We start from the raw sequence: 13127 nt of genomic DNA, 5'->3' as shown, positions 1-13127 counted from the left end.
GAAGTGTAAAGGAATGCGAAGGTCATGAATTGTGTGGCTTTGGTAGTAACGGGACCAGCATTGTTTTTTTTAGCCATGCTAGAGGTGTGGCTGTAAAGATGGCTGACGTTTTCTACAGCCGTTCATGTTCTCTACAGGATGAATCCCAATCCCCTAACTTTTTTCGCACCACCAAGAAGTTGATTTGTGGTTTTGAGTGAAGTGACTCAACAGATAGCAGGGATAGCTTAACTTTATTTAGCACCAGCACAAGGGCAGCATTTCACTTTGGTTTCTGATCAATTCCATCATTTTCAGCTGAATGTTAACATGCTGACACACTAAACTAGATGGTGACCATGATGAGCATACCAGCTAAACAGCACAGTAGCATTGTCATTATGAGCACATTAGCATGCTGATGTTAACATTTAGTTCAAAGCACTGCTGTGTGCAGCCTCAGAGCTGCGAGCCTGGCTGGAGACGCTTAGTCTTGATATTAGATTAGTTGTACTTTCATTTTCTGACACGTTGTACCCACATGCACAACAATCCTGAGAAGGGTTCAGACATTAACCGAACAGTTGTCACTCTTTCTCATTTGCTTTAATAAACATAACTGGACATCATTTCTCGAAACAATGTCAGGGTTCCTTCTCTCCTTTATATTTATACAAAGTGCTGTAACCACGTTCAATCAGAGAGTCCTTCTGTTGACAGATCTTTCTTTCTTTTTATTGATGGTTAAATTGATCTCAAATTTAATCTCATTTTAAGATCCAGAGTCCTGCTTCAACCCCAGTTCTTTTCGGTTTCTCAAATCCTTTGTTTGACTGGGATCGGCGGAGCGGGGCTCAGCCAAAACCACTACTGTCACTTTCAATTGACAGGATCTCAGTTGTCAGTTGATTGGCGCTCTGGTCTTTTTGGTCTGTGATTCAGTCAAGATGTTTCCACTGTGGAGAACTGTAACAGTATAATGCCATAATGAGGTTGCCAGCACATTATTTGACTCCACACACACCTGCAAACCAGTCTTAGAGGGCTGGGATTCTCGTTAGTCGAATCAGGGGACTTTTCTTTTACTGTCTGTTCACTTTGCTTTTTATGCTTTTCATTTCTAATCAGTCCTTTGTTCTGTTTAGTCTCCTCTGCAAGTCGGAATACAGATGTCAAAGCCATTTGCTGAGAGATGGGTGTATTAAAGGGGGACATTAAAAATCTCAATCCACTGTAGAACATGATCCTCAATGCCCCGTTAACCATCAGCTGACCTGAGCTCCCTTCTGCTCCCCCTTCCAGTTTTTTACCCTCTTATCTATTCTCCTTCCTTCACTCTTGTTCTCACTCTCTTAACTCCTTATTCTTGCCCGCTCCTCATATCTTCCAACCCACCATCACCATTATTTCTTTTCTTTTCTTTCCATCTTTCCCACGATCAACCCTGTCTGTCTTATTTCCCTCTCAGTCTATCTGCAGACCGTGGCCAGATAACATTCAGAAATAATTTGGCATCATCTCATTCAATGGTTTGGGCAAAAAAAGATGATGTCCGGCCAAAATTGACTGTAAAAAGTGATGCTAAATTACCGTATAGCGTTTTTGTTCTGTGTTGTTCAATATTTGTGGCACTGCAGAATGAAACTGTATTGTCCTTTGTGGAGAACCACAAACAGAAGAGGCCTCAAACGACTTTAAACCAAACACTAAGAATGATTTGTAGACAGCTTAATTCAGGTCCGCTATTTACAGAGCAGGACTCGTTTTTCCACTCACTTACCCATCCGCTGACCCGGACTGACTTTAACGTCTTAGGGAGCATCTCTTTTTCCACTCATTTCCTCCACAGATCTCATTCAGTTGTCCTCTGGAGTATTTGGGGTCCCAGAATGTGGGCTCTCCTTCCCCCCATTTAGCCCTCGCGTGTCACCGGAGACACACGTGTTAGCCTGTTAGCACGCTAAGTACCACTCTCCAAATTCCCCTGATAGTTTTTAATGAAGCCACGAGCGAGAGGGATCAGAGCAGCAGTGTTAAATTTAACTTTCATTAACCTCTCCGTGCCTAAGTTTCCTGCTATTGTCAGACAGCAGGCGCAAGTGTGGTGGACAGCGAGGGCTTTAGGGATGTGTGCGAGTATGGGTGTGAAGTCAGTGGCCTGATGATCAAGTCCAGAGAGCGGAGATGAGTCGAAGGATCATCACCTCAACTGAGAGACAGATAGCTGGTCATCGATGCTTAGATGGATGGAGCAGAAGGATGTATAGATAGACGGAGTGATAGACAGATGGAGGTGTGAAATGAAAGCACCTGGTCCAGAGAGTGAGGAGGCCAATCCGGGGAGGGATCAATGGGTCGTGACCCCTGACAGGTGTGGAGGATGGATGCCATCACCGCAGTGTTCAAGAGGGACAGATGAAGACGGCGGAGATTGGAAGCAGTTGCCCACACAGAGGGTGAAGGAGCTGCAGGGGCAGATCACAAGTCAACACTTCACCCATCCTGCTTCCTGTGTGTGTGTGTGTGTGTGTGTGTGTGTGTGTGTGTGAGCTCGCGTTTGTGAGACATTCTCCCCCTCGGGGATCCTATATCAGGGCCCACTTGTCAAATGCTTTTGAAAGGCCTCTTTCAAATTCAATTTGAAAGTAATTTCTTGTTAAGAAATATTTTTCTCAGCAAGCCAGCACATCACTCACTGAATGTGATTTATCCAGTGTTTGCTCATGTCCATATATGGTGTATTTGTCTTATGTTAATGAGAGCGGCTCCTGCCAAACCAGAAGAAGATAAATATACTTCAGTTGAGCATAAGGGAATCACTTTCCTGTCAATCTTACACTGAGACCAAGACTCCTGCTGCTTGTGGCCTTGTTTTGTACTGAATTGAACTGATGCAGGCATTTTCAATTTTTTCAAGTATTTGTTTAAGAAAACAGAAGAGTCTGTGGTCAGGACTAAAGACAAGAGCTGGAACGATACTTCCATAACTTCATTAGTCGATCGACAAGCAGCAGCTTCTCCATTGTTAGCATTTGCTTTTCTGCATTACTAAACTGAATATCTTTGGGATTTCCGGTTGTCTTTGAAGACATCACCAAGACATTTTTTGCTATTTTTTTCCATTTTATTGATCAAATTGAGAAAATATTCAATAGCTTAAGCGGTGATGATTGTTAGATTAAAGTCACAGGACAGGATGTGTCTATTCAAGTAGAATCGCTGAGGCAGTATCGACTGAGATTAAGCATCAGCTAGCGGTTGACACCTCATGTCTGTTTCTTTTTAGGGCAAGAAAGAGAATCGGAAACTTCTTACTCCACCTTTGCTGTCTTAACACAGTGGCAATAAATGTCAACCAGACACCTCTGCAGCAAAACACACACATAAACCCCCGTCCTGCTGAGTCTGAGAGGAGCAGCAGTGAAGCGCAACGTAAACACAAAGTCACTGCAGAAACTGTGATGCGAATCTTGCGTCGCTTCCAGCTAATCAGTCTGAATAAGAGGGAGCGAAGAAGGGGAAGAGAAAAGAGGTCAATTTGGGTGACGTCTGATCGGTGTGTTCTGGCTTTGAGCGAGACATCAGCTCGTGGTTGGAGTTCGGTTAGTGGCTGTTCATGCGTGGTTGTGGGTAATTGTAAGTGCGTGTGTGTGGTGCTGAGGATCTGGCAGATCTTCACTGACGGAGGCCAGGATGCCAGGCACCATGGGGAATGTTGAGAATGCTGGATGCCCTTTCACAATGACCTGTGTTTGTCGTGTGTGTGTGTGTGTGTGTGCGTGTGTGTGTGTGTGAGAAAGAGTGAGAGATAAGTGAGAGACGTAAGGGGGTGAGCAAGTGGCCTTGAAGAGTTTATAAGGTCTCCTGTGTAAACAGACTGTAGCGATGCTCCTTACCTACTAACAGCCGAGCTAAATGAATGAATACATTTTCCATGCCTGCCGTTGCAAATAGACTCTCATTATACGGAGCCAGTTTCATTTAAAAGGCATGTAACCTCTTATACTTGGGGTTTAACACAGAACTATTTCTAGTTTTCATTAAAATTCTCACTCTATATTTGGCTGTTTTGTCTGTGCGCTGTCTAATTAAAAAATATCTCAGGAAATCAAGATCAGCTTTGGACACTGAATTTGCGGTATGAAATGGAGAACAGATGTTTTTGGGCTAATTAAGTCAAATATTTATTTCTTTGACATTTTTTTGGGCCTCTTGTTGTGTTTTTCTAACCTTTACGGTCTAATAGTTTAAAAAAGAAACTTCAAAGCAGGCAGCGAGTGGAAAGCTACCGTGTTTGCAGTCGTCCCCGTGCCTTTTCGGGGAGCCGTGTTGGGGTCATTTTTCTTCAGGATAAGTCTATCTGTTATTTATGCCCCTGGCATGGAGAATCCAGCCTTGTGTTTAGCATCCGTCATGCTCTTATCAGAACTGTTGGGGGTAAGGCTTCCTGATCGATCGACTGCCCCTGCTAAGTGGACACCCCCAATTTGTTAAATGGACAACCCAGAGAAATTCTACTCTCAGAACCAAAGAGAAGACCGCAGAGGAGTAAATGTTTGCCGTGACACATAGATCACTTTTGGGAACACTGAAGCTCAGGAGCGAAGGCCATGTTTGGAGAAGAGTGGAATGCTTTGGCCCGTTGTCGTCCCGCTGGTCCGGTGATGGTGGTGTCAGGTTGACTGTGATCCCAAGTTAGTTGCATTCCCATCGTCCCCTCCCTAAAAACATAACACCGGCCAGCCCGGTGCTGCGGCTGGATCGAGCCATCAACCCACCGGTCAATATTGTCTCACCTCCTTCTTGTCTATCGTATAGAGAGAGGCATGTTAATCCCTCTGTCCACAGAAACACACATCAGATGTCAGAGCGGGGAAGATGGGAAGGACACAGTCACCTTGTGCCAATGGGACCTGGTGTTCTGAGACAAATGGATAGTCTGCCGGACAGACAGCCTTCAAACAAAGCCCACCAGAAGGAGCTGCGCATATTTTAGGTGTACTGTTATAAGCCTCTAACACAAAAGCATATTGTAATGTGAACGTCGGCTTAAACTTGCATGCATATGTATGAGAGCACACATAGATACACACAAGCTATTCTTGTCTAACCTCCCGTCTGAAAAAGTGCAGAGCTGGTTATGTTTCACTGGGTAGGGCCGTGGAGGATTTGGAGCTGGACAACCTCTCATGCAGATAATGTCACTGTCATTGTTGTTGGCTCTGCGCTGTGCTGCTGACTGCGCAACTCGTAAACTTAAACTTCCCCATTATGGGAATAATTGTTCTGGTTAGGTGGAATGTGAGTCTGTGTGTGGCCAATATCGCCTGCCTGCCGTGTGGTTCAAAATGCTCGGCTTCCCTCAGGGAGGTTTGCTTCACTTTGCCTCCACACACGCTGACCCTCGGGGCTGCTCGCCACTGCTCCTTCAGAGCCCCACAGCTCACTTTTTCAAATGGAGTAATAGTGTGAATGCGATTGCAGTCAGCTTCATATAAATGATGGAGAAGGACACTAACGAAGAGAGAGTAAGTAGAGGAAACGCAGAGGATGAATGTAGATTAATTTTTAAATTGATGTCTGCAAATAATGTCCATGCTGACAGGACTGTGTCTCCACTGTCACTGTTTAGACACATAGCCAGCGGAAAAAAACATTGAATTACCAGCTAGTGTGGTTTGTACTCTGAAACTTTTATAAAGTCCTGTGTCAACACTTCCCCCTTTTCCAAATTCCACTCAGAAGCCTCAGGAATCCGCCCCACTGTGTTGCCCATTGCTTCTGACTGAAGTGTCTCGTTGTGGAAATCAGGCCCACAAAGGCTGTTTGGACTGAACATTCTGTAGCGAGCAGTTGCGGTCCATCAGATGAAGAATAATGGGAAATGTGGCTCCCCTACAGCTTTTCTGTCAACTAGACGATATCAATAAATTTTTCCATTTTGTGTGGGTAAAAAATCTGGACAGATATGGGTATTAACACAATGGCTAACCTATATTACGATATTATTGTCAAATAATTCCATAAAAGATCAAAAGCAACAATGAATTGATCTTACTAACGAGTATCGTCTGTGAAACCAAAGCCTGATACATCTGCTGTTCAAAAACACATTGCAGTGAGTGAGTGATATGTTTCTTTATTACAATCAACATGGGCACTGTAGTTTATTTTGAATGTGTATTCATCCACAGATGAAAATAGTCCTCAGTAAAGGCACCATTAACTCCTGTTGGAATACTGCTTGCTGAACAGGACAATGCCCTGCTGCTTTAAGAAAGTATTCAGCCTTTTTTAAAACAATGAACTTTACGTCTTAAGTGGGAACAAATGAACTTCGAGTTATTCACACAGAGAAGGTTAGGAAGTCAGAAAGTATTAAGACACAGACCAACACATTGTCAGTTTTTGTCCTTTCACAAAATATGTTGATAATAAGAAAAATATGGATTTTATCCTTTAGTTGTTTTTTTTGCATGACTTAACTGACCAGCAGAGTACTGATTTATAAATTGCAGTGCAGAACTTCAGTCTTCGTCTCCGGAAATCCCAAATCATCATGTCCGTGCGGCCTGGCATGTTGCAGTAAAGTGTGCAGAGTGTGTTTGGCGTGCAGTCGCTCTCTGATGCCTATCACTATGATTAGAAGTGTCATTAGTTCCAGCTCTGCCAGCTCTAGCAGAGCCTGAAAAAACATGTTTATCTATGGACACATGAAGCATAAGAACATATGTACATGCGCGCGCGCGCACACACACACACACACACACACACACACACCCTCAGGTACATTCAAGCATGAAAATGTGTGTGTGCCAGACGCGAACAGATGGACGATCACAAACCCTTCCACTCTCACTCTCTGTTTGTTGTTCTGTCTGTTTGTGTGTGTGTGTTTTCCCATGCTGTATTTGCCTTGTGTGTGTGTGTGTGTGTGTCTGTTTGTCTTTGCCATATGTTTACAATTTATGAGGATCTAATAGAGGATTTAAAACTCTACAATTTGAAGAGGACCCAGCTCTCTTTGCATGGCTTGCTATAGGAAGCACAGTTTACATTTCTCTGTATTAATGAACATAAGTGCTGTGTGCTGAGTGGTGCGGCTGCCCGGCTACATTTGTACACTTTTTGCTGGATAAGCAGATGTTTGTGTGTAAACACCCCTTCTCCTCCATATGGGACATCAAATGGACCTCTCAGTGGCCGAAAAGGAGAACGTATTCTTAAATGCTTTTAATAGATGATTTATGGATACAGACTGTATGACATGTCATTTGGCTCCCAGGATCTTCCCACGCTTTGGGAAGCAGACTCTTACATCAGTGTATTTCGTGTAAAGTATAAAATGGATTATTTTTTTTCCATGTGTATATATTTAAGTATAATCCTGTTTAATTGTTTCCAACCCTTTAATACAATGTATTCTCTCGGCGTTGATTCACCACTTTTCAGCCTCTCGGGGGTTGTTTTTTGTCATGTTTGCAGGAGTCTCCATGAGTCAGATTGTAATGACTCTGAATGTATTGGAGTGTGTTTGAAGAGTTGGTAGGAGTACGCTGCCCTCTGCCCCACTCCCTCCTTCATGATGTCTGAAGTGTTTTTCCCTTGCCCCTCCTGTGCCGCCCCTCCACCCTTTCTCTCCCCCTGTACCGTACCTCCCCTTGAGCCCTCTGCTCCCTGGACGTCTGTGCTCTCAACCCTTACCCCCCTCATCCCCACATTGCCCCCTCTCTTATTGACCCCATTCTTCTACCCTCAACCCCGACCCTTCTTTGTCCTCCGCCTTCACCTGGTGCAGATGTCTCATTATCGACTGGTCTTCTGGGAGCTTAAACCCCCACTGTCCCTCGCAGCACCCCTTCAGCTTCTGGAGCTTGACGCCGGGGTAGAGGAATGCACCCAAGGCTGCAGGTCCACCCTCTGATGAACAGTCAAACACACATACACAACTTGGGAAGGAAACAGCAATATTATGGTGTGAGGACAGATGGCTGCCAGTTCTCATCATCTTCTCAAGAACCTGACCTCACATCGAGCCTGAGGGAACTGCCACAGAGCAAGGTGTATATATGTGAGAGGTGCATGTGTGTGTGCAGAGGGTAGAGGTTGGATCCCCACGGTGCAGTTTACAGGACCTCAGTTATGAGATTAGTGAAACATAAATGAAGGGTTGTCATTGCAAATTCTGATTAATAGGACTTTGGTATGCATTATGGTCCTCTGGGATCACCTAAAAATCTTGAGGCTCAGAGCTAACTTCTACCCTCATTTCATCTCTTTATCTGACTGTTCCTCCTCTGTCTTCAGCCACATGTCTGCCTTCATGGACATGTGTCGAGTTATAATTGGTCCGTGATGTTGAGCTGGTAGAACTCGGATGACCTTTGGGCCCGATCCCTGAGAGAAAGTTCAATACCAGGAATGGAAACATCACTCTTTTGCTGGGCCACACAACTGGCCCCATACACAAACACAGCCAACCAGCAGCGCCACTAGAAACAATGAAAGGACAAGAGCTCCGATTGAGAAATGGAGGCAGAAAGTTGCAACACACTCCTGTCTGCGAGCAATATTGAAGTAATCTACACATATCAGTCAACATTGTTTGACAGAATGAGACATTCCCCCCATCAGTCCAGATGTCCCTCTTGCAAGAGACTCTTTAAAGGAGCGTGAGAGTAGTGATGGGCAACACCCAAATTGCTCTACTCAGACGGAGTGAAATGTAGATGCTTTTAATCTCTCTTACATAAGCACATTAGCGAGGAGAGGCTCGTGTGTGGGTAGTTTACACCGAAGGTACGGTTATACTCTAGCCGACAGCTGTTTGAGGCCAAAGGCATTTTGGTAATTTCTTACGTTAAGTGACCACTCCTGTCTGACGGATCAGCCTCCAGGATCTCATCACACTACTTCAGCGCTCTTCCTAAATGTGGCAGGAAAAAAAGAAAAAAAAAAATCTAACTGAAGGTGTGGAAAAGGGCAAAGTTCTTCATTTGTTCTTTGGATATTCCTCTGAAGGCACTCAACTCCCACACTTTGGCCTTGCCCCTGGCAGACAGCGAGACGACAACCCCCCAGCGCTGATGGATGAACCTCACACCGAGTGGAACTTTTGATATCTTCCTCTTCTTTTCCAACCCTTCACTCCATCTTCATTTTCCCCAGAGGGAGAGGCCGGCGCGGGCCAGGCTAAGCTGCCCTGTGTCCGACAAGCGGGGCTTCCTGGTGGGTGATAAGTGACAGAGCAGGACCCGCGTGGTCAGGGTCCGCGGGGAACAGCTCTGGAGAGGCCCTGAGGGGTCAGAGGGCATGTCAGAGGTCATATGTGAGGAAGATGAAGAGAGGCTGGATCTAGCTCCTCAAGGTACCACAACACAGATGGCGATGAGGGGTAATAAGAGAGGAAGCTGGTGTCACAGAGCAGGCCAAGGCATGGGAACTACTACGACAGAGATGTTCAGAAAGTTTGTGTGTGTGTGTGTGTGTGTGTGTGTGTGTGTGTGTGTGTGTGTGTGAGACACATTCAAATTAAACCTCCCACACTAATGAAGCACTCTGCAGGCTCAAACACTCGCTCAAAGTATAATAATCAAAGAGGAGAGCTGTCTGACGGGGGCAATTAAGAGGTTTGTTTTCTGAATGCCTGTTTGAAGCAGCTGACATTGCTGCCCATTAATCTTTCATGGAGCTCGAGGCAGAAAATCTACATTACTTTACAGATTGTTGCACATGTTTGGGCAAGCTATTTATTTACCATGAAATTCAAACTACAGGGTCATTAGCTCATATTATAATTTGTGTCATATATGCTTTTCTGTTATGTTCTGAGCTTCCCTTAATGTGGTCTCAGTTTGGGACTCCAGCAGATGTCAGGTGTGACTAATTAGGATGTGTGTGTACAATGTGTGTGAGAGAGCAAAGAGAGAAAGTGAGGTTTGAGATGAGAGGGGTGTGTGTCAATGTCTTGATGCATGTTTGTACTCTTGACTGATTGTGCAGGGCTTTTAGCGTGAGTATGTATTTGCAGAAGATCACAGGGCCGAACTTCAGCTGTGGGTTGACCCCCTGGCTGAGGTCCCGCAGGCCCCTGGGGGCCAACCACTGAAGTGGGTGCGTGCTCTCTCAGTGGGTCCTCTCTGTAACAGCATCCTGTTCGCTCACACTAACTCTGTTAGCTGCAGTAATGAGATTTTTAAAGAGCATTATAAAAATGTTATTTTCAAGGAGATACAGTCTGAGTGGAGTTAAACTCAGGAAGTGGCACAAAACAAGGGAACATAAATGCTTTCTCAGTCTGTTAGTCACATCATCAAACTCTGGTGTGTCTCTTTCTCTTTCAGCATATTAGGCTAATTACCTCCTGTCCTGCCTGCCTCCTCTGCGTAATAAAAATCAAATCTCTGTGCAGACGAGCATTTCCTGTATGGCAGGAAATGGGCTGTAGAGATAAGGCCTATTTGCATAAAGATGGCAGAAAGAGGGGTGTAGTAATTATTTACAGGGAGAGCGAGAGTCAGGTCAGAGCTTGTTTCTACTCAAGGGTGAAGTCCTTGTCCTGATAGTGGTTTGGTTATCTTTATACCAATCCTTTGATTCAGTTGATATATTTGATGTTCTCTTATCACAGATGTCGGCCTGAGGACAGTTCCCATGTACTTGGCATTGCATGAGAATCATTATGCAGTCCAAATGTGCTGATTTATTGAGATGCTATCATGCCTGTAACCAGTGCTGCTTAGATGCGATACAGGCAGGGAATGTACCACAAAAGGCAAAGGGGATGTGTTTGGGACAGCATCTTTCTGTTGGAGATTTTCGGATAAGTTAGAGGAATATTTGGTCATTTTGGAAAATACATTTATTTCACCTCCTTGGCAAGAGTTAGGTGAGAGATTGACACCACTTTCATTGGTGTCCGTTAAATATGAAGCTAGGAGACGGTTAGCATAGCTTAGCATAAAACACTGAAGACGGGGGAAACAGCTAGCCTGGCAGGTAACAAAATTCACCTATCAGCACCTCTAAAGCTCAATAATTAAGACGGCATACTTTTTTTTTTCCAATTGAATACATATTCTGTATATAGCTGCAGATTTAAAGGAAGTTATGTGCTGGACTAGTGTGTTAATTAGTTAGCTGTTTCCCCCGTTAGTGGTCTTTATTCAAGCTAAGCTAACTGGTTGCCTGCTTATTTATCATATGGAAAGCACAGTTGTATCTGTCTTCCTATCGAATCTCCAAAAATGTCTGACTTTCCCTTTCAAGAAATATCGACAATGCACCATTTGATTCAGTTAGCTAGTCAGCAATCTCATGACCTTGACGAGCTGTTATCACCTTCCCATCTAGAAGTGTTCCTACAAAGCAGTCCTTGCTCCTCAGTTCGCCACCGTCCAGCCATCCATTAGCGCGGGCTCACCTTCCAAAGACTGGCAGGCTTTCAAAGATGGACTTTGCTTGCATATGATAATGCGTAAGCACGGTTATTGTGTCAGATGAGACGTGTTTTGGGGGTCGTGGAGATGTCTGTGTGCGATAGGGTTTGGTAGGAACACCCCGCTTTTTGTTTCAGAGCGAGGTCGTCCATTTTGGTCTGTGTTTCTGGGTCAGGTAATGAGCTGAGGGGGGGCTCGTGTGTCACTTCAAACAGATTTTATGCTGTTATTGGAACCTCGTGTCTCAGTCACATTTTCGGCATTCTTTCTTTCTGTGTTTTATATTTTATCTCCGTCAGTAAAATTCCAGATGTCAAGAACTCCCAGAGTATATTAGTGATTTTTTTTTTTTTTTTCTAAATGCACTTCAGTATGTCTACAGATGATTTGGAAGCGAGTGCTGCCCTGTCATCAAGTGGCACAGCAGAAGTGGAAACACATCATCAGACGAAGGACAGAGATTGGCTGTGGCTTTCCTCACCCTCTCTTTGAAACACGGGAGCTTGGATATGTTGAGAGCAGATCATCTCTACTCATGAGAAACTTGTGGTTTTATCCAGACTTAAGATATACGCAGGTTTAGTTGAGTACGCGTTTGCGATTCCTGAATGAATGAAAGTCTGGAAAATGGTGGAAGATTTCGTTTTCCTCGTGTGCAGCATCAGATCAGTTTGTCCCGTCTCACTAACGCTTTGAAGTTTGACTGAAATCTAAACAGCTGCTGAAAAAACCCAAAAGATGCATCTCAGTCATTTCTTTAGCCTTTAATTTTTTTCTTTCGAACCACCATCAGGCTACATTTTGACTAACACTTTGGTGCATGACAAGACATCACAAAAATGGCTGCATGAAAGTTTTATTTTATTCAATGCCAACTTTTTGTAATCAATTTTTAAAATAAATTATTAAATCAAAATTTTACCCACAGTTTCTTCAATTTACACAGAACATCTAGTTTCTCACTTTAATCCATCCAACCTTAAAGATATTGTTTAGGAGAATTATTTAACTTAAATGATTAACTGATTAATCATTCAGTTTATAAATGATGGAAAATAGTGAAAAACGCTTTCTTGGAGCCAAAGATGTCTTCAAATTGCTTCTTTTGTGTGACCAACAATACCAAAAGACTTTAAATCTCTAATGACATTAAATAGAGAAAAGGAGCAAACACTCATATTTGAGACACTTGAGCCAGTGAATGTTTGGCATTTTTGTTTGATGAATTACTTGAATACTGAATCTATTATCAAAATTGTTGCCGATAAACTAATCGATTAGTTATTTCTTTGTTTCAGCCCTGATATAATTTGAACTCTTTTCAGTAAAACACTTTTTCCAACCTTTTATGTTTTAATCTAAAAATCTTCTTTTTCACTTAAAAAAATAAATCATCATTTTTTTATTTTTTTGGGGGGTATTGTCTTAAAATCCAATCGGACCTCTGGGTAGAGCATAACTTAAATTTTTCCCAGCTCATTGGCTCTTAAGTCAAATGAATTTACTGTACAAACACCCTCTTATCTAAGGGATGGCGGTCAGGCTCTGGGGCCCCCTCATGGGAGTGTGTGCTCTGGATGCTGGCGGGTCAAAGGTCTGGCATTACTGTAGCAGTTTATCACATTTGGCCAGGGTTAGCACTGATAGCACCCAGTAGCATGATTGATCACAAAGCCTTAAACTTGCCCAACTCCACCACAGAGCCACCTT

At 43.7% G+C, this 13127-nt stretch overlaps 1 protein-coding gene across 1 annotated transcript in view; it reads left to right on the top strand.

Moving 5' to 3' along the window:
• Positions 1–13127, top strand: part of LOC143325355 (uncharacterized) — a 116310-nt gene that overhangs the window by 16721 nt on the left and 86462 nt on the right. The window lies entirely within an intron of this gene.

This window comes from Chaetodon auriga, chromosome 9, assembly GCF_051107435.1.
Source record: "Chaetodon auriga isolate fChaAug3 chromosome 9, fChaAug3.hap1, whole genome shotgun sequence".
NCBI lineage: Eukaryota > Metazoa > Chordata > Actinopteri > Chaetodontiformes > Chaetodontidae > Chaetodon > Chaetodon auriga.
Note: the sequence above shows the minus strand (reverse complement) of the source record. Positions and strands in the feature narration are given on the sequence as shown.